Below are 21,351 nucleotides of genomic sequence, written 5' to 3' on the forward strand. Positions count from 1 at the left end.
CTGGGGTATTATACATGGAATTGTCACTATGTTTATTCTGCCATGTGTTCTGAGCTATTATACATGGAATTGGCACTGTATTTATCCTCCCATCTGTTCTGGGCTGTTATACATAGAACTGGCACAGTATTTATCCTGCTGTGTGTTCTGGGCTATTATACATGGATGATAGTCAAGTGCTAATTTGAGGCAAATATAAAGTTTTCACGCTTTGAAAAGCTGGGGATCTGTATTTCTCAATGCTGCAGGGCTGTGGAAAGAAAGCTAAGCACACAATATTTTACATTTTTAGAATAACAATACAAAGCATGCATATATTATACGGCAAAAGACAGCTCTGTTTCTTAGTTTCACTCCCAGCATGTCACCAAGTGATTCCCACACCCACAAAATATAGCAAATTTCAAGAAATGTTCAGGTCAGGAATGCTTGCTCCTATGTATGACATTCGGTGGCACCCAAACAAAAAAGGTGCACTCTTGGTCACTGCAAATCATCAATGTTAATTAAAAAACCAGATGCATTTCATGCAGCGATGCACTTTGTATATGCAATGCTATTCACTGTAGGCCAATGGGTGCTAGGCTTTCCAGCTGAAGCACCTCTTGGAGGTGTAATCAGATTGTTGCATCAGCTATTCAGCCATAGGTCCAATATCTAGGGTAGAAAATAATTTTTCAACTAAAATCTCATAAGAAGCAAGCCAGGAGACTCATACATGTTTGCCTGAGTCTCACCCAATATCACCCACACCATAGCCGGGATGGGTGCCATACTGTTCACAGGTCGCATTTTTTGGGGAAGAAAAACACCATCAATTAGGGGTGGGAAACACGATCATTCCCCCCATTTTCCCCCAATCTGGGCTCTTTTAGCTCACACGTCCAGTGGGGGAATGCTCTATGCTCTAATGTGGTAAAAAGGCCATCAATTTAATCAATGTTAAAAGCCGTTAAACCTCCAACAGTAGCCTTATGGACAAGTACTAAAATAGATGAAATTTATAGACATCTGGGGATCTGCAGTTGGAGTTAACAGCGACTGTGGCTGACTCCATTTAGACTTATTCTATGTGCCTAGTATATGCTGTGTTGAGAAATATGAAACAGGCTTATCTATTGACCTAGCTGGACCTTGGTTAATGTCTATAGAATCTTTTAGAGAAAACTGAGGGACATTTGTATAAGCTATAAGCTATTAATGATATGAGCATGAAGCACAGAAGGATAAGCCTAATAAAATAAAAAAGACAGATTTATTTCTTAATTTCAAAGGGTGATCTTATCCAAAGCAGCCTGAGAAAGGAAAATAGAAACATTATTATTATAATGGGTTAAACATGCACTGGAACATCACTGGTTCATGCACCTCAGCTTTGCTCTTGTTCCAGGAATACCCCAATGTCTCAGGGATGGACATAGAGCATGTGAAGCCAATGCACCTGTACAAGGGCCCTTAATGGCTCAGGGGCCATTAGCAACCCATACAAATCGTGTTTTTTCTGTAAATAATTTACTGGTAGCATTACACCTGAAGGCCCACTAAGGCCTTGGATGATTGGTTGTCAGTTCAAGTTCAAGCTTGTGAAATGGGAACAGATATTGGAAAATATAGGCATCAATCAATCAGCCATAGTTCCAAGAATATCTAGGACAACAAATACACATTCACCCCAAATCTCAACCTAATTAGCCTACAAACTGGACTTTGGGGTATATTTTGGAGAGCAAATAGCTGCTCTGCAATAGACCTCAGGCTGAACCCCTGTGCCATTGCTCTAAATGAAGAGCAGTGCCTTCCTACCACTCCTGTCACCAAAGGTCTATATGACACCTATTACATTTAGCTGAGAGTGGGTCCTTCTGGTTAGGGTGTCTGGTGGACCCTAGGGCCCACAATGTTTACATAAGCATTCCTATTACAGGGGAGATCTAGAAGCTCCCATGAAAAATAATCTCTTGAAACTTGAGCTCATGAAACTTCTTAGCAAAACAAACTCAGCAGGACCTTTCCATTTGTTTTTTTCTGCTATGTAGGTATCTCTCTGTGTATTTGATTAGAATCACTTCAGTTAAAAGCTGCTCCTTACCGTTACATTCACAGGCGTGGGGAGGTGGTGGCCTCTCTGGTTGTATATCTATGGGTTGGTATTGCTGTAAATACTGCAGAATGGAAAAAAATAAAATAAAAATAAAAGCTCTTTCTTGTTTGAAACAGCTTGCGAATAAGCATGCAAAGGGCTTGTGAACATTTTTAAAAGAACACTATCATTAAAGTAATAAAGTTACATTAAAAAAATCTGATTTAAACTCAAACCTATTTGCATCTTTTCATCTTTTTCATCTCTTCTTTATTTTCTCCCAATCATGTGATTCTTGCTCAGTCTCATCCATAAAGTAGTTGGAAGGTCCCTTGGATATATATGCACTGGAGCCTGGGCATCACTATGTTTCAGAATCAGATCTTTTAAGTTATGAAGTTTATCCCTTCCAGAACAAAATAACATGAACATCTCGGTACTCTGAAATACGTCTTTGAAATACAACAGACAAGGCTGAAACATGGAACTTTGAGGAAGACAACTTAATAGCTCTGTCAAGTAAAGCTGAAAATTGGTACCACTGGGGCTCCTTAGATCTGAGAACCACGCTTGGTGTGGCCAAAAGGGTCACCATAATTATGATGGCTTTTTCAAGCAGGGGTTGAGAGTTAATGGAGAAAAAAATACAGAAAAACCAGAGGCTATTTTCACCAACACATCTACCGCCACTTTTTGAGGTTGTGCTGGCAAAATATATAAAAGCTTTTGTGTTTTCCCTGGTTGCTATCATATCAGCCACAGAATTTCCCCCAACGGGACAACCTGGTGAAACCCCATTGGGTTGAGGAACCACTTGTTTCATGGGCATCATCCTGCAAGTCCCTCCATGCCTGTTGACATGTCCCACTGTGTGGAATAGTTGTGCTATATACTCACTGGTATGCCTTTCTTTCAAGGTAAATAAAAAAAGGATGACCTAGTTGACCACTTATCTAGGACTGATTGGTAATATTGGCAGGACAGGCGATGTGGTCACGTCAGGAGTCAGCTTGCTTCTTTTGAGTAATGATGATCCATGAATAGAATGGGCCGGCCTGCCCAGAGGGAAGTCATCGCTGAACTGCCATGTGGTTTGTTGTTCAGAGATCCTTGTCTCTAGTCCCACTATCTAACTATTTCATCCTGGATATTGTGAAGATGCAACTGAGTATAAGGCCCTTCCTCTGTTCATTAGTCCCAGCATCCTCATCTCTTGTTGTGCTGTGGCTTCTGTCCAACAGGCTTCTTATCGGTGCTCAGCAATTGGATCCTCCTTGCTTTCAGGAACATCTTCTCATGGATGTTGCCTAGGATCATACTCAGAAACTGGAGAATCCACTGTGGGCAGGGTGGACAAGTTACCTATATTGTCTTCATTGAACAGATAACACAGTATTAAAGTGTTTATAAACCTATTATTTTAGTGTTTGTGTTTTGCTTTTTTCACATTTACATGGAACAGCAGGGGGCACACTGGTTACACACTCATGATATTACCAATGTGAAACTACTAATATCATTAAATCTAAAAAAAAAACCAAAAAAACTCCAAAAAAACAAAAATATATTTATATATATATATATATATGTAAATTGAATGAGTTCAGAAGAGAACCCTGAGCATTTCCTCAAATCTCCAGGGTGCTGGGAACGTAGGATTCTTGTATGTTACTGGTATGATTACATGGGCATGTGGGATTATTTTCTTTAAGGAACTTTTCTCAGTACAAAAAAAATAATTGCAGTGTATGCACCAGCAAAATCACTTGTCTGTGTAAATCTGTTAAACGGAATTCTGCTAATCAGTGCCCCCAGTTTCTGGAGTAGGCTCAGAACTTCCGCCTTTCAGTAAGCAGAGATCCAGAGGCTGCCCGGGATCCTGTCAGTGTCAGACAAGAGACTCACAGTTGCAGGATGACCGTAACCTATTGGGTCATTAAGGTCTTCAATCTCTATGTCCACCAAATGTTATACACTGTGTCTATATTTACAGGTGTGGATGTGTGGGGAATGGTGGACTCTCCTTGTTCCAGAGTAGGCCACATTTATAGAAAATATGTACCATACAAAGTTCCTGCTGGTGTCAGCCTAGCGAGGGTAAGGTAGGTGCCTTCTTCTTCCATTTGAGAAATGCATGGATATACAGATATATACGCAGTATTTTAGACATAAAGCCAATGCACATTATTTCCCTTAGGCATAGACCAGTGCTGTCCCAGCTCTTATACAGTCTGGAACCAGTTATTCTGTAAATACCATGTTCGTTAGGTGGAGTTTAGAAGGAAACACATATTTAACCATGGGACTGTATTTAGAATGTTTTGCATGCTGTGATGTGCAGGTTCTTCCTTTGCTCAGAGTGATACTTACATAGAGTGTTTGAGCTCCATCTAGAGGCATTAATAGATATTGACATGCACCGCACACCACACATGGCACACCGCTTCAAAGCTTCACCAGAAGCACCAGGATTTAATTATTTTTTTTGAAAAAGTGTATTGAGTAAGTACATACTGCCATTAAATCCCGGAGTTGCATGGATTTTTTTGTGAACTATATATAATGCATAGTATTTCTCTTGTAAATGAGAGTTTAAATGCTGTGCCCCCAGCTGCTTGGGGAGAGGTACAGTTAAACAGGGTGGCACTGCACCGTGGGGCATTCTACATCACAGATTACTATAGGAAGCAGTGACATGCAGAAAGGGGCAGACCTAGATATTTCTTGTTCAGTCAGAGTTAAACCAACTGAGTGTTTGGGACCCATGTTATTAGCAGCATTCTGATATCATCTTATTTTTTTTGAAGATTTGTAATGTAAGGATGGACATGTGTGTGGGCGTAAAGCACGTCACTTCTGGCGCTTAAATCCGCCTGGAAGCTTGTAACAAAGGGCGCAATAGTAATACGTGGGGAGCCAGAAAGGTATGAAGGTGGCTCTTAGCCACACTGGGGCACTAGTACGTGCAAACACACCGTTCCTTACACTGCTTTTCTGTGCAGGGGTTCACTCTGGGTTGGAGAGAAGATATACGTCCTGGCATCCCACAGCACACTATGAAGTCTTGCTTTGATGTCGTGTCACAAACGAGCCGTCACCCTCTTTGACTGTCATGGCATGAAGGGCAACCAACTGTGGAAATACAGAAGGGTGAGATGCCCAGGAATGTTACAAAAGCCCATATGTGTCAGCAGAGCAAAAAGAGACAACTTTAAAGGACTAGAAATCTCACTGGGGGGAAGTACCCAGTATGTTATAGACACCCCCCTCAAATTCAGCTGTTAACTTTGTTTTCAAGGCTGATTCTCCTTTTGAGAAATAAATACACCAGCCCAAGGAGCTCTCTATCGCAGGGTTGTGCTGCACTTCTATGTTGCTTTCCAGTCCCCGGTGTAGACTTAAGCTGTCCATACACTGACAGATTTAAGATGCCAAATTAGGCCCCTACAGACCAAGTGCCCATTTATATGCTGGTTAAGGGCCTTCCCTGACATCTATTGTATGTGACTGAAAATCAGGCAAGTTTAGAAGACCTATGAGGCGATGACCAAATTGGCGTATTGATGTGGTCCTTTCCCAACAGGCCTGGTTTTAGTCCCAGTTATGATCTGTCTGTTGACCTGGGGACCAAAAAACCCTTTTAGCCCGATTTGACCCATTATGTAGGTAGCAAATTCAGACATAGTTCAGATTGTTTGCCGAGTCGCCAAACAAGCAAATCTGTATTTGTATGGCCATGTTAAGACTTATGCTTGTACAGTGGAGTAAAATCTTCTGATATCACTATCCCAGTTGTCCCTCCGCTGTTGTACGTGCCACTCAATGAATGATTGGTGATGTCCCCTAAAAGATCTAACAGTGTATGGCCAATCCTAAACCTTTAGGGCAGGGGTACACGGGGAGATTAGTTACACCGCAACAAATCTCCTTTGTCACTGGCGTCTAATCTCCCCCAATGCCTTCCCACCGTCTAGACTGTAAATCGCCGGTGGGATGGCATACGCTTCGCTGAGATGTCCTGCAGTCGCCAGAATTTTCCTCTGAACATAAGTTGGGCCGACTGCGGGGCATCGCAGCAACCCGTATGCCATCCCACCGGCAATTTATATTCTAGCTGGGATGGCATTGCGGGGAGATTAGCGTGACTAATCTCCCCGTGTACCCCTGCCCTTACACCTTTATTACTTGTTCTTTCCCTCAGTTATCAGAGGTGCTGAGGACCTTTCTTGCAAAAGTGCAAAGAAAGCGCAGTTTGTAGCAGTTTTTGCACTTTGCCACCCTGCCCTGTACTTTGTCAGTTATTCACTGCCAATAGCTACTTTATGCTGAAACCAGCCTGTTAAGGCCCCCATACACGGGCCGATAGAAGCTGCCGATATGGGTCCCTCGGACCGATTCGGCAGCTAATCGGCCCGTGTATGGGAAGAAACGAGCGGCCTGGCTGACCGATATCTGGCCTGAAATTGGCCAGATATCGATCAGGCAGGTTAGAAAATCCAGTCGGATCGGGGACCGCATCGGCTCGTTGATGCGGTCCCCGAACCGACTGCCCATGGCCGCAAATGTAATGTTATTTTTTTTTAAAGCAACTTCCAACCCGATATCGCCCACCCGTAGGTGGGATATCGGGTAAAGATCCGACATCGCCAAGCGAGCGGATCTTATAGTGTATGGGGACCTTTAGGGTGAATTCTGGTAGCAGTTTACAACATGATTGGGTTTTTTGCAGCCAGAAGGATTCAGCTGAAGAACAATCTAACGGATAACAATGATAATGACTTCTTGTAAAACAAGCTTATTAAACAGCTACCACAGATGTCATTTCCTCCTTATTAGCAGGCACAGGTACAGTGTTTACTGCAAAGAACACACATGCAAGGAGAGAATGAGTACAAGACCTTTAAAGGAACAGTAACATGAAAAAAATATGGGGGGGGGGGCAGCCAGTCAAGTTGAAATTGGGCTAAATGGCACAGGTTACATAGAAGGTAATAAACTCTGCAGAATACAGTGGGGTTCTACGTTCTATAAAGAGTGTCTGCTACGTAACCTGTGCCTTGTCTCCCTTTACAGATTGAATAGCTACCCCCATGGCTATACAACTGGCCCTCCAAGGGACTTTTATAGCCCCCAGTCTGCTCAGAGGCTCCACAGGCTTCACTGTATGGCATCGTCATTTGAATTTAATCTGGCCCTCCAACATGCTGTATGAGATAGAACTGGCCCACTACACGTAATAAGTTGGACAGCACTGATATAGTACAAAAATGAAAAATTATTGGTGAACTTTGTATAAAGTACTTACGAAAAATGCTTTAGCTCCTAGTTGTTGCTCTGTGCTGCAACCAAATACAACTGCAAAAATCCAAAATTAGGAAAAAAAAGCTCCAGCAGATTAACTGCAAAACATTTATTATGGGTAGTGGTAACACGACATGTTTCGGGTTAATACCCTTTATCAAGTGTACACTTGATAAAGGGTATTAACCCGAAACATGTCGTGTTACCACTACCCATAATAAATGTTTTGCAGTTAATCTGCTGGAGCTTTTTTTTTCCTAATTTTGGATTTTTGCAGCACTGATATAGTAGTGTTTCTGAAGCAAACATACCAGTGTTACTAGTGCAGGGCAAAACTCCATTTCATTTTAATTACTTCTGTGCTTCTGTGCCAGCAGCACTGCTGTTATAGGGGTAATTTACCTTTAACTTCATGTTTAGTATGATGTAGACAATGACATTCTGAGACAATTTGCAATTTGTTGTCATTTATTATTTTTTGTGCTTTTTGAATTATTCAGCTTCAGTTCTCCCCCTCATTTATCTGGTTGCTTGGATCCAATTTACCCTAGCAACTAGGCAGTGACTTGAATGAGAGACCGAAACTGGAACAGTAGTGTGACTTAATAGAAGAATAAGTAATAGTAAAACCAGTAAACGTAAAATTGTAGCCTCAAAGAGATATAGTTTTTTGGTTCTGGGGTGAGTGGACCCCTACAGAAGAAGAAAGCTAATCATTTAGAAACTATGAACAACATAGACCAGTTTACAGTTGCTAAGAATAGAGAATATCAAGCAAGTGCCTATTATTGGCTATGAATTAATATTGGGATAGTTCATTGTTTGTATGGGGTCGTATGGAGATCTGCTTTTCTTGGCTTCCCTTTTAGGATAAGATGTGTATCATCCAACTAGCAACAGCTGCATGGGTTGCAATGAGGGCGAGTACAGGATCTTCATGAATATGTGCAACCCCTCCTCGCCAACGCACCAATCGACGTTTGAACACATTTATTCCACAATCCTCGAGGCCTTGACTTATAGAGGGAGAAATATACAGATATAAATAGAAATATATATATTTTAAAACTATATTTTTTACTGGTTGGTTTTTTTTGAGGGGGGGAGATGATTTTTATATGTGCGTGTTGGATAAAGGGATATTTTGGAATCATTGGTGCAGGCTGGCTGTGTTATTAATCATGCTTTGACCTATCAAACTGTTAAAATGATCTGTCATTTAGAATTTCTTCCCAGTGACTGTGAGTTAGAGACAGCAAGTGACAATACTCTCCTATTTATTCTAACCCTGTTCAGATGTACATTCATATTTATTGTATCGTTTACTCAAATCATAGCAAAGAGCCTGCTAACATGTGCCACGTGCTGAATGTATCTTATTGGGTCCTTCCTTACACCAGGATCTTGCTGTTCTGAGCACTGTATTTCTGCAACTGGCCAAGCATGGCTATTGATTACCAAATTGGCAGTTGGTCAGTTTGCATGCAGAGCCCCTGCTAATCTTTAGCAAAGTCAAATTGTAATGTGCTGGGTGGGCATTCATAAGAAAGGAAGCCAAACACGTCACAGGTTAAACTGTAGCAAGATGTGGGGCCGCACACCTACATATCTGCCTGCATTAGTGTCCCAAAATCCTACAGTGTGGCTTGCTGATTACCCAACATCAAGGGGCTGGGTTATATCAAAATTATGATGGAATAAATCCTTTGGAGCTTTTAGTTGGGGAGCCGCAGCCGGCCAGCCCTGGTTATTATATGCAGCTGCTGAAATGTGGCACAGCCTGTGGAGAAGAAGAACCAGAGCTGACTTGAAATTTGTTATTAAAGTGTCTTACAAATGTAGTCAGACCCTTGGGCGATTCTCTCATTTTACTGAATAACAAATCCTGATTCCAACACCAGATGTCACTCACACAGCCATCTGTAGCTCTGAATAAGGGCAATGGCACATGGTGCATTTGGCTGCCTGTGTAGCAGACTAGCTCATAGAAGGGCACCAAAAAGCTGGCAAAACCCCTCCATAGACTATCATAGTCAATTGTGATTTAAAATGACATTTGTGCAAAAATCCTTGGTCACATTTGCCCCGGCAGTGTCAGTGTGATAACCATGATAGTCTTTGTATGGGTATTTGTATGCATTTTGCCTCTTTAAAGCTAGAAGTCACCCAGACAGCAAAATGTGCCATGTTCCACACTTGCCTGTATGGGAGGGTAGCACAGAGGGAGCCGTTAGTCAGAAGGAACCATGTGAAAGCACATTTGGAGTTTCCCAGAAAGTATTGAGAGTGATCCAGTGGCAATGTGAGAAATGCTTTGTGGTCAGATGAGACCAAGCTGAGTGGTGCCATTTTAAAGCTGGACATACACAGCAATTAAAGTATGTGTATGCTGGCCACACAATCCTGACTGATATACATACCATTTGGTCGGCTGAGTAAAAGATTTCAGCCATTAATGCACCATGTTGCTCAATCCATAGCACATTGGCAGATAAGGGAGGTTTCTCTTTCACTTCCTGCTGCTCATTACACCTCAGAGCATTGAGATATTTGTGTATTTTCAGAGTATTTCTGAAATCCCATGAATTGTGCCACCACCTATCGTCATGGCAGAGCAACCCCAGTGCAATCATTTATATATTGCTTTTTTTTTTTATTTCTTTGTTTCTAATAAAGCATTAATACAAATGGGCAGCACTGCAACTGCTGAAGCCTGAACTACTGTATATCGTAGTGCCTTGCTGGACAGGAGAACAGAGGGGCTAAAGTTATGAGTTTGCACTTTGTACATGTAATAACTGTTATGTGTCCCTTAATCTCTCTGTGCCCAGAGCCACAATCTCTAAATGAATGTTTAGCTTTCTGTACGGAGGTTTCTTTAATTAACACACATTGCTTTTAGGAGCAAACGGTTTTAACTGGAGTGATGGAAATATACAGGGTTAAGCAGATAAATCCCATGCCTTTCCAGATGCCATGAAACAAGTGGCTCTTAGACTCGATGGGCACTGGTCTCTGTACAAGACAGATCTAGGGTGTCTGCAATTACAAACACAAAGACACTGTAAATTATTTATCGAAATGATGGCTTCTGGGTTAAAAAAAACAACAAATTTTCTTTTTATGAATAACTGGGTTGCAAATAGAGGTGCATTATTTGCATTTGGATATACTGTAGTTGGATAGTAATGATATATACAATTTGTTTGCTGAAGGCGATAACTTTTTTTTTTTGCAAGGAAATGTAATCTGTGGCTCCATCTGATGCCGATATACAACTCCCAACCTTTTGTACTTGTAGCTGTTTCCGTGCCCCTTGGATAGAGAACTGGCTGAAGGATCGATTACAAAGTGGGGGTAAATGGAACATTTTCTAATTGGGCCAGTGTTGTTAGCGGAGTACCGCAGGGGTCAGTGTGTTGGGGTATCATTAATGGAGAAGGATCTGGGTTTTTTTTTGCCCCTTTATAGGTCCCTGGTAAGGCCTCACCTTGAGTATGGGGGGCAGTTTTGGGCTCCAGTCCTTAAGAAGGATATTAATGAGCTGGAGAGAGTGCAGAGACTGCAACTAAACTGGTAAAGGGTATGGGAGATTTAAGCTATGAGGTTAGACTGTCAGGGTTGGGGTTGTTTTCTCTGGACTCTGATGGACTCTGATCTTTATGCAACCCAGCAGAACTATGTAACTATGTAATGGTGGCTATACATGTAGCAATAACGATCTTTTGTGAGACCTTTGGTTGCACGAAAGATCGTTCCCACCCTCCACTGACGTTCAGGGCTGCATAGTCAGATATGGAGGTAGAAACAATAGACCTCCACCTACCAATTCAGCCCTAAAAGTAGATTTTGCTCGAGCACCTTCAGTGGCCCTGATTAAAATCTTTTAACCTTGCCGATAGACAAGATGACCGATATATCCGGAGCCTTTGCGATATCGGTCGCCACGAGGTTTCATACGATAATATCAGTACGTGAATGGCCAGCTTAACTATCTTACAGCCCTGCACATTGTTAAACCCCTGCATCCTGTGTCACCCACACTTTTTTATTAGAATTTCGCAAATAGGTCAGAGCCCAAGTCTGACACTGCAAGTATAGTGCTTTGGTTTACTATACTGTGCATTCACTTGCCCAGGGTGGCACAGGGGATACTTGGGAAATAGATCAAATCCCAGGGAATTACAATTATTAAGGAATGCGTGCACTGGCTGGGGCAAGAAATTAGCTTTACATCTTTACAGTATTAGGATATTGCTTTTAAAAAAAAAAGCTCTTTGCATTGCAAAACATTTGCATTTCAGAGAAATTCTTCAGTGCTATGGAATGCCTCAACGTCATTGGCCAAATAAATAGACCGGTGTGTGCATTTAAAACAATCATTTTTGCAGGCAAACAGTCTGCATATCCAAGCTCAGCACCTTTGAAGTATATGGTTTCTCCTTTGCAACAATGCACTGCTCGGTAGATCTCCAAAACTATGGAATAGCACAGTCTGATTGGTTAGATGAACAGCCGTGTGATTTAGGATAAATAGAGAGAAGGCAGAATGAATGGATTTAATCTGATCATTCAGACAGGAGTGTTAAACTCTGTACCATTAAATGTGTTTTGTTTTAAAATGTAACATTCTAACTGCTTGTCTGTTTGTATTGGTATTAATGTTCTTTTTTCCATACTATTTTTCTAATGGTAATGGTTTCAATTAAGAAGTAGAAATCTGCAGAATAAGCTTAAAACCAGGAAAGAGTAGAAAATAAAGGCAGAGACCTACATCATACTAAAGGCTCATTTTAAGGTAAAGTGCCCCAGCAGTGTATTACACACCACATTTCTGTAGCACCTACTAGCAGACCACAACCGTCACATTAACCGCTCTCCTATTGCTTTACACTCACTAACCCAGATATTTAGTATGCCACAGGAAAGGCTGGGGGACCTACTGCTGCGTGATTCTGTAGTATCTTAAAGGGCATGCCAACCCAAAAACAAAATGTTGGCCAGTTAAAGAAAATGTAATTCTAGGCAAGATTCCAATATACATTCATTACAAATATACAATGGTTGTAACGTTATGCGTAACAGATCTTGCCAGACTAATTTAGTCGCCTTTTATGAGGAGGTGAGTAGGAACCTCGATGCTGGAATGGCAGTTGATCTCATCTACCCTGTTTTCCCGAAAATAAGACACTGTCTTATATTTTTTTAAGCTCCAAAATATGCACTAGGTCTTATTTTCAGAGGATGTCTTATTTTTCCATGAAGAAGAATACAGTACACATTTATTGTTGAAAAAAAAGGACATTTATTACCTGTATATGGTACAGTAATAACGGTAGTTTTCATCACAAACCAGCATAACGGTAGTTTTCATCACAAACCAGCATAACCAGACAAACTGTGGATCCAATTTCTTGTTACTACGCTGCCATTGTTTCCATGTACAACGGTACGGTACATTTACACATTTATTCAATGACAATCAAGTCATCATCTTCTGGAACCTCATCATAACAATCCACACCCTGAAGTTCCAGGTCAGTTACTTGTGACTCCATTTCTTTCAGAATCAGTGGACCAAATCTCTCATGTTTAGCAATAGCACTGTCCTTAAATGAGTACTTCTTATCAAGGTAGCCAGCCCGTAATGCATGTTCAATGCAACTGTCAGTGATTTTCTCCCATGACTTCTTCACCCAAGTCACAATCTCTTGCAGTTTAGGCTTCACAAAGTTTCCACGCTGATTTCTCACCATTCTATTTTCAATGTAGTCATTAACTTCCATGCGCAAATATTCCTTGAATGGCTTGTTTATTGCAATATCAAGAGTCTGGAGATAGGCTGTCATTCCTGTGGGAATCATTACTTGATCTATTTTTCTTTCATGAAGAAATGACTTCATATCTTTAGCACGGTGAGTGCTGGCTGCATCCCAGACTAGCAGACCTCTTTGGCCCCCTCGCATAACAAGTGGCAGCATTAAATCGACCCACTTTCTTATAACTGCTTGTGTGGCCCAGGCTTTTTCAGTTTCAAGAACAAGAATTCCCGAAACACGTTCAATCTTTTCCTTCTTGCCCTTAGAAATGATTAGAGGTGTGATTTTAGTGCCATCCAGACGAATTGCCAAAATACAGGTAACACGTGCACTTTCGTAAGCAGTGGAGGGAATGTACACTGAGGAGACACCCCGCTGTTCAATTGTTGTTTGAGATTATTGGCCCATAAACACTGCTGTTTCATCCATAGCAATCATGTTGGAAAGATTGTATTTAGAGAATTTAATATTATCAATAAAGGACTTGAATGCAAGTGCTCGCTCAATAACTTGAGCATCTTCCAGCCTAAACAATGTTGTGGATCTTCTTAAAGACAGTTCATTTCGCTGAAGGAAATTATTCAACCAGTGCGGTGATGCTTTGAAGTCTTCGTGGGCTACGTCAAAGTGTGGTGCCATTGCAAGAGCAAATTCTTGAATCTGAGCTCTATTCACAACCAAAGCCTTTGCTCTCCTGTCAACAACCCATTCACAGATCAGATCTTCCAGCTCAGAAAATAATGGTTGCCGACCTGATCCACACTTGCGTTTTTTAGCATTTCCCTTTTCCACTTGTTCAATCAGTTTACCATACTCTGCTCGCCACTTGTGGACCAATCGCATATTTAACATCTTTTCTTTACAGAAAGCGTGAAGATTTTGGCCCCAAGAATCTTCCACGATTCTCCTCTTGTACTCCACAGAGTAGCTTTTTCTTTTTGTGCTCATGCCTAAGGGTAAAAAAAATTACACTGGGGTATCTGGGTGAAGGGAGGGCGATCACTTAAAATGACACAGAGGGGGGAATCAAAATGGCACAAGAGAATCGGGGGGGGGGGGGGCTTACCATTTTAGTAACCCCTTCTGATCCTCCTGTGTCCTTTGATTGTGCCCTTTCATTGCCCCCTTTGATCCTCATGTGCCTTTTTTTATTGCCCCCTTTGATCCTCATGTGCCTTTTTTTTTATTGCCCCCTCTGTTATTTCCTCTGATCCTCCTGTGTACCGGTAACATTCTTGTTCTTGCCTGTTCTGGCTGGGAATCACTGGTCTAGAAGGTGCATTAGAGCTAACTGCCTTTCAGTTATCTGTCAGTCGGAATCTAACTCTGATTCCCCCATGAAAAGAGAATGAAAAGAGACAGATTGCTGAGGGGTATACTAAAGATTATCTTGAGGGGCTCATTATATTTACATTTTCTCGACAGTTCTCCTTTAACTATTCCCATTCTGCAATAATAAAACAGTGCCTTGTACATAATGTTTATTAAGCTGCATAACAATCCTGTTGGGTTTGTTTACTGTTTTTAGGATTATTTGCTTAAAATGGGCTGTATGGGAGATGGGCTTCCTGTAAGAGTTTCCATACATTATCTTGTATCTAAGTCTCTCAGCCTGTCAATGTATATCTGTATTTTGATTGTTTTGATTTTTTTTTTCTCTATTACCGGTACAACTGCTACCGGTATTACAACTGTACCTGCGCTGGTCTCTTCTCGCGCCGTCACCATGGAAGCCGTCTAAGCGGTGCGACTTCCTGTTTCCCCTGTGCGCTGCCTGCGTGTCTCTCTGGCGCCGTCGCGACGTCACCACTCAATGCGTTATGACGGCGCAACGGCGCCAGAGAGACACGCAGGCAGCGCACAGGGGAAACAGGAAATCGCACCGCTTAGACGGCTTCCATGGTGACGGCGCAACAGCGCGAGAAGAGACCAGCGCAGGTACCGGCAAGAACAAAAATGTTATGTGGGTGTCTTATTTTCGGGGGGGGTGCCTTAATTTCCGGGGGGGGGTGAAAAGGGGGGGGGTGCCTTACTTTTGGAGGATGCCTTATTTTCGGGAAAACACGGTACTTGGACTTTGCTAAAGCGTTTGATACAGTACCGCACAGGTTAATGATCAAATTAAGGAATATTGGCCTAGAACATAATATTTGTAATTGGATAGAGAACTGGCTGAAGGATAGAGTACAAAGAGTGGGGTAAATGGAACATTTTCTAATTGGGCCAGTGTGGTTAGTGGAGTACCGCAGGGGTCAGTCCTTGGGCCTCTGCTTTTTAACTTGTTTATTAATGACCTGGAGGTGGGCATAGACAGTACTGTTTCTATTTTTGCTGACGACACAAAATTGTGCAAAACTATAAGTTCCATGCAGGATGCTGCCGCTTTGCAGAGCGATTTGACAAAATTGGAAAACTGGGCAGCAAACTGGAAAATGAGGTTCAATGTTGACAAGTGCAAAGTTATGCACTTTGGTAGAAATAATATAAGATAACATGTGTCATTCTGTGGCGATTAAAGGCATTGACTCAAGGGATGAAACATAATTTTGCCCCTTTATAGGTCCCTGGTAAGGCCTCACCTTGAGTATGGGGGCAGTTTTGGGCTCCAGTCCTTAAGAAGGATATTAATGAGCTGGAGAGAGTGCAGAGACTGCAACTAAACTGGTAAACGGGATGGAAGGGTTAAACTATGAGGTGAGACTGTCAGGGTTGGGGTTGTTTTCTCTGGAAAAGAGGCGCTTGCGAGGGGACATGATTACTCTGTACAAGTACATTAGAGGGGATTATAGGCAGATGGGGGATGTTCTTTTTTCCCATAAAAACAATCAGCGCACCAGAGGCCCCCCCTTTAGATTAGAGGAAAGGAGCTTCCATTTGAAGCAGCGTAGGGGGTTCCTCACGGGGAGGGCAGTGAGGTTGGGGAATGCCCTTCCTAGTGATGCTGTAATGGCAGATTCTGTTAGTGCCTATAAGAGGGGCCTGGATGCAATAAACTTAGTAACTCAGCGCTCCATCAAAGTAGAAAATGCACAAACCATTATGTTATACATCATTCCAGATAAAGATAAAACACTAATAGACACACTCACCTTACACCTGCTGCAGGCAGCAAAATCGCTGATTCCACAAAAATGGAAAACACCAAAACCACCTACCTATAAGGAATGGTTAACAAAAGTTGAGGATATTAGGAAATTAGAAGAAATATCATACTTAATAGGTAATAACAGTCATACTTACCGCAGGATCTGGAACCCGTGGCTAGACTACTTAAATAATCTGGGCAAAGAAAGAAAGATACGTTAGCAATAGTCCTCAACACCACACTCCTTAATACTCATGCTTAAACAACCATCGGAACAGTGTAAAAAGAACACACCATGAAAAGATAGACATTATCCATAAAATGTGTTATTAAATAATTTATCAAGAACTTGTTGTGAGCTTAGAACTATGACTATGACTGTGATTAAGTACCCTGGTAGGTACGAAACGCATAAGGCTGTTGCAGTTGTTATTATTTTTATGGAATAAATACATTTTTGATACTTTTATTAACATACAAGCTGCTTTTTTGAACAAATTGGTTGACGCAAAAGGGATCCCAGATGTGCCTGCCTGGTTCTTTTACTATGATTCTGCAAGTTTCTAATATACATTCATTACAAATATACAATGGTTTTAAAGTTATTAGTAAATGTAATTGCTATTGAGAGCTAATTCCCAATACTGCTTACAGTCAGAGCCAGGAGTGGGGAAATGGAGAGACAGACACTGCTTTTAAAAGCCATGACCTTTACTAATAACTTTAAAACCATTGAATATTTGTAATAAATGTACATTGGAAAATTGCTTAGAATTAAATTTACTTTCATTAAAGAAAAATTTTATTCTTGGGTTTCTATTCCCTTGAAAGACTGTAGACGCCCCTTTAATAAACCAAAGACACAAACAGACAGAGTCTAAGAATTGGAGTTGCAACTACAAAACTAAATGGTGGGGTCAGTCTCAGAATTAGAGTTGCAAAGGGCAATAAGGGGTTTGGAAGTACAGTAGGCTGCACCCTTAAATAAATCACCCCTAGAGCAATATTCATTTTATAGGTGTTTTGGGGGTTTCAGCATGAAATAAACATGATATTAGACCATTTAGACTGTAACAGAATCAAATACTGAACCTGATGTTAATGAGATGATACTGGTATTTCTGGGTTCCACTCATAGAGCTGTATAGATAACTCTCCTACAGGCCAAAAGCCAACATGAGATGCAGTTTCTATGTCTATGGTCTCTATGATACCAGTTACCTATACAGTCTGGCTATACCCTTTGCACCCTTGGAGTCATTTTAACAGGACCCTTTGAATAAGTGTTTTCCCTTTCTCATTGCCTATGTTGCTTGTTTCACAGGCCTATGGACAGCAGAGGAATATGTGATTGCCTTAGAGGGGCATACCCTGGTTTTGCCCTGCACTTACTCAGTTGAGGAAGGCATTGCGGAAATATGCTGGGGGAAGTCCAGCTGCTCGGGCTCTTGTTACAAAGTGATCATATGGACTAATACCAGGGAGAAGACTCTGACGGTATCCGAGAGATACAAGTTACGGGGGAACATAACACGGGGGGACGGGTCTCTGACTATCACTGGGCTGACCCCCAGTGACTCAGGAACCTTTTGCTGCCGGGTGGACACCCCTGGAGGGTTGAGTTACGAGAAGAATCGGATACAAGTTACTGTCCAGGAAGGTGAGAGGGGCACATGCACCTCAGAACAAACTACAACAGTGCTGTCCAACTTCTACGGTGCCGAGGGCCGAAATTTCTCTAGCATACATGGTGGAGGGCCGCTAATGGAAGCCAGTTTTGACCACTCCCCTTTTTGAAACCACACCCACTTCAAACCACACCCATTTTATCACAATGGTGGTAGCACAGCAAAATCCCAAATGCTTGGTCCTTACTGTGGGGATATCAACCATCATTCATATGTGAAAGAATTATGTCATATTAAGATATACCCTTAAATTCCATATGCCTCCTCCTCCCCTGTGGATAGCAGAGCAACCCCCAGTACATAATTACACACCTTTGGGACCATTTAATGGTTATTTCCAACTGCTAACAAACTCCCACAACAAACCCCTGCCAGGTTCACCTCCCACAAGCAGCATAGGGCAAGCAGAGTATGGCACACACAGGCAGCACTCTGCCTGTCCTATGCTGTCTGTGTGTGCCATACTCTGCCTGTCCTAACCTGCCTGTGTGTGCCATACTCTGCCTGCCCTACCCTGCCTGTGTGTGCCATACTCTGCCTGCCCTACCCTGACTGTGTGTGCCATACTCTGCCTGCCCTACCCTTCCTGTGTGTGCCATACTCTGCCTGCCCTACCCTTACTGTGTGTGCCATACTCTGCCTGCCCTACCCTTACTGTGTGTGCCATACTCTGCCTGCCCTACCCTTACTGTGTGTGCCATACTCTGCCTGCCCTACCCTTCCTGTGTGTGCCATACTCTGCCTGCCCTATGCTGCCTGTGTGTGCCATACTCTGCCTGCCCTACCCTACCTGTGTGCCATACCCACCCTGACCTATGCTGCCTGTGTGTGCCATACTCTACCTGCCCTATGCTGGCTGTATGTGCCATACTCTGCCTACAGTACCTATGTCTGAGGTGTGAAGAAGTGAACAATGGGAGTGACTACAGTCTGAGCCTGAGGTGTGAACACTGCAGGGGTTTAACAATGCAGAGATTAAAAGGTGTGAAAAACATAGGGGATTACATTTTTAAACAATACAGAGGGATTACAGCATGAATCTGAGGTGAGAACCATGCAGGGGGGCAGTTAATCTCAGTACTGATACCATTTAATGCTTACTCAAAGGTAAGCCATCAAAGCAGCCAGACAGGTGGGGGGCCACACAGAGGGGGGTCGCGGGCCGCATGCGGCCCGCGGGCCGCCAGTTGGACAGCACTGAACTACAACATGCTGTAATGACATTGCTCCTCAGAATCCATATACACACCCCTTCCAAGTTCCTTGTCTTCTCCATCTAAAACCTTACTTTATTGACTTCTGGTTCTGATTCATACTGCATGGCTGCACGGAAATCAGTACAGTATGCATCAGGATTCTCTACTACAGAAAATTAACTTCTAATAACCCTGGCACTATGTTTGGGCTGTAGTGTTACAACTCCCCAATAGCCATTCATTCCTCATTCTCACTGGGTTTATAGTTATGTGTAACTGTCACTGTGTCTGTCTGTCCCTTTATGTTCTCTGCACTGCTGGTTCTGACTCCTGATACAACTTCCCAATATCCATTCATTCCTCATTCTCACTGGGTTTATAGTTATGTGTAACTGTCACTGTGTCTGTCTGTCCCTTTATGTTCTCAGCACTGCTGGTTCTGACTCCTGATACAACTTCCCAATATCCATTCAGTCCTAATTCTCACTGGGTTTATAGTTATGTGTAACTGTCACTGTGTCTGTCTGTCCCTTTCCCTTACTGCACTGCTGGTTCTGACTTCTGATATAACTTCCCAATACCCATTCATTCCTCATTCTCACTGGGTTTATAGTTATGTGTAACTGTCACTGTGTCTGTCTGTCCCTTTCTTTTTTCTGCACTGCTGGTTTTGACTTCTGATACAAATTCCCAATATCCATTCATTCCTCATTTTCACTGGGTTTATAGTTATGTATAACTGTCACTGTGTCTGTGTGTCCCTTTCCCTTACTGCACTGCTGGTTCTGACTTCTGATACAAATTCCCAATATCCATTCATTCCTCATTCTCACTGGGTTTATAGTTATGTATAACTGTCACTGTGTCTGTGTGTCCCTTTCCATTTTCTGCACTGCTGGTTCTGACTCCTGATAGAAGTTCCCAATATCCATTCATTTCTCATTCTCACTGGGTTTATAGTTATGTGTAACTCTCACTGTTTCTGTCCCTTTAACTTCTCTGCACTGCTGGTTCTGACTCCTGACAAAATTTCCCAATACCCATTCATTCCTTATTCTCACTGGGTTTATAGTTATGTGTAACTGTCACTGTGTCTGTCTGTCCCTTTCTGTTCTCTGCACTGCTGGTTCTGACTCCTGATACAACTCCCCAATATCCATTCCTTGCTTTTTCTCACTGGGTTTATAGTTATTAATATCCATTAATTCCTCTTTCTAACTTGGTTTAGAGTTATGTGTAACTCTCACTGTGTCTGTCCGTCCCTTTCCCTTCTCTGCACTGCTGGTTCTGACTCCTGATACAAGTTCCCAATATCCATTCATTCCTCATTCTCACTGGGTTTATAGTTATGTGTAACTCACTGTGTCTGTCTGTCCCTTTCTGTTCTCTATACTGCTGGTTCCGACTCCTGATACAACTCCCCAATATCCATTCATTCCTCATTCTCACTGGGTTTATAGTAATGTATAACTGTCACTGGGTCTGTCCGTCCCTTTCCCTTCTCTGCACTGCTGGTTCCGACTCCTGATACAACTCCCCAATATCCATTCATTCCTCATTCTCACTGGGTTTATAGTTATGTGTAACTGTCACTGTGTCTGTCTGTCCCTTTCCCTTCTCTGCACTACTGGTTCTGACTCCTGATACAACTCAACAATATCAATTTATTCCTTATTCTCACTAGGTTCATAGTTATGTGTAATTCTCACTGTGTCTGTCTGTCCCTTCTCTGCACTGCTGGTTCTGACACAACTCAACAATATCCATTCATTCCTCATTCTCACTGGGTTTATAGTTATGTGTAACTGTCACTGTGTCTCTCTGTCCCTTCTCTGCACTGCTTGTTCCGACTCCTGATACAACTCCCCAATATCCATTCATTACTCATTCTCACTGGGTTTATAGTTCTGTGTAACTGTCACTGTGCTTGTCTGTCCCTTTCCCTTCTCTGCACTGCTGGTTCTGACTCCTGATAAAACTTCCCAATATCCATTCATTCCTCATTCTCACTGGTTTTATAGTTTTGTGTAACTCTCACTGTGTCTGTCCGTTCCTTTCCCTTCTCTGCACTGCTGGTTCCGACTCCTGATACAACTCCACAATATCCATTCATTCCTCATTCTCACTGGGTTTATAGTTCTGTGTAACTGTCACTGTGTCTGTCTGTCCCTTTCCCTTCTCT

At 42.3% G+C, this 21,351-nt stretch overlaps 1 long non-coding RNA gene across 3 annotated transcripts; it reads right to left on the reverse strand.

Moving 5' to 3' along the window:
• Positions 1-2,102: 2,102 nt before the first annotated feature.
• LOC116409690 lies at positions 2,103-16,482 on the reverse strand. 3 transcript variants are annotated; one of them, XR_004221912.1, is made up of 4 exons: positions 16,441-16,482; positions 16,290-16,355; positions 5,066-5,212; positions 2,103-2,162 (listed from the first exon to the last, which is right to left on the reverse strand). It is a non-coding gene; the product is annotated as an uncharacterized LOC116409690 (long non-coding RNA). The 3 variants fall into 3 exon arrangements; XR_004221910.1 differs by lacking the exon at positions 2,103-2,162 and adding an exon at positions 3,202-3,418; XR_004221911.1 differs by lacking the exon at positions 2,103-2,162 and adding an exon at positions 3,202-3,451.
• Between the last annotated feature and the right edge of the window lie 4,869 nt (positions 16,483-21,351).

This window comes from Xenopus tropicalis, chromosome 3 (assembly GCF_000004195.4).
Source record: "Xenopus tropicalis strain Nigerian chromosome 3, UCB_Xtro_10.0, whole genome shotgun sequence".
NCBI classification, from domain to species: domain Eukaryota; kingdom Metazoa; phylum Chordata; class Amphibia; order Anura; family Pipidae; genus Xenopus; species Xenopus tropicalis.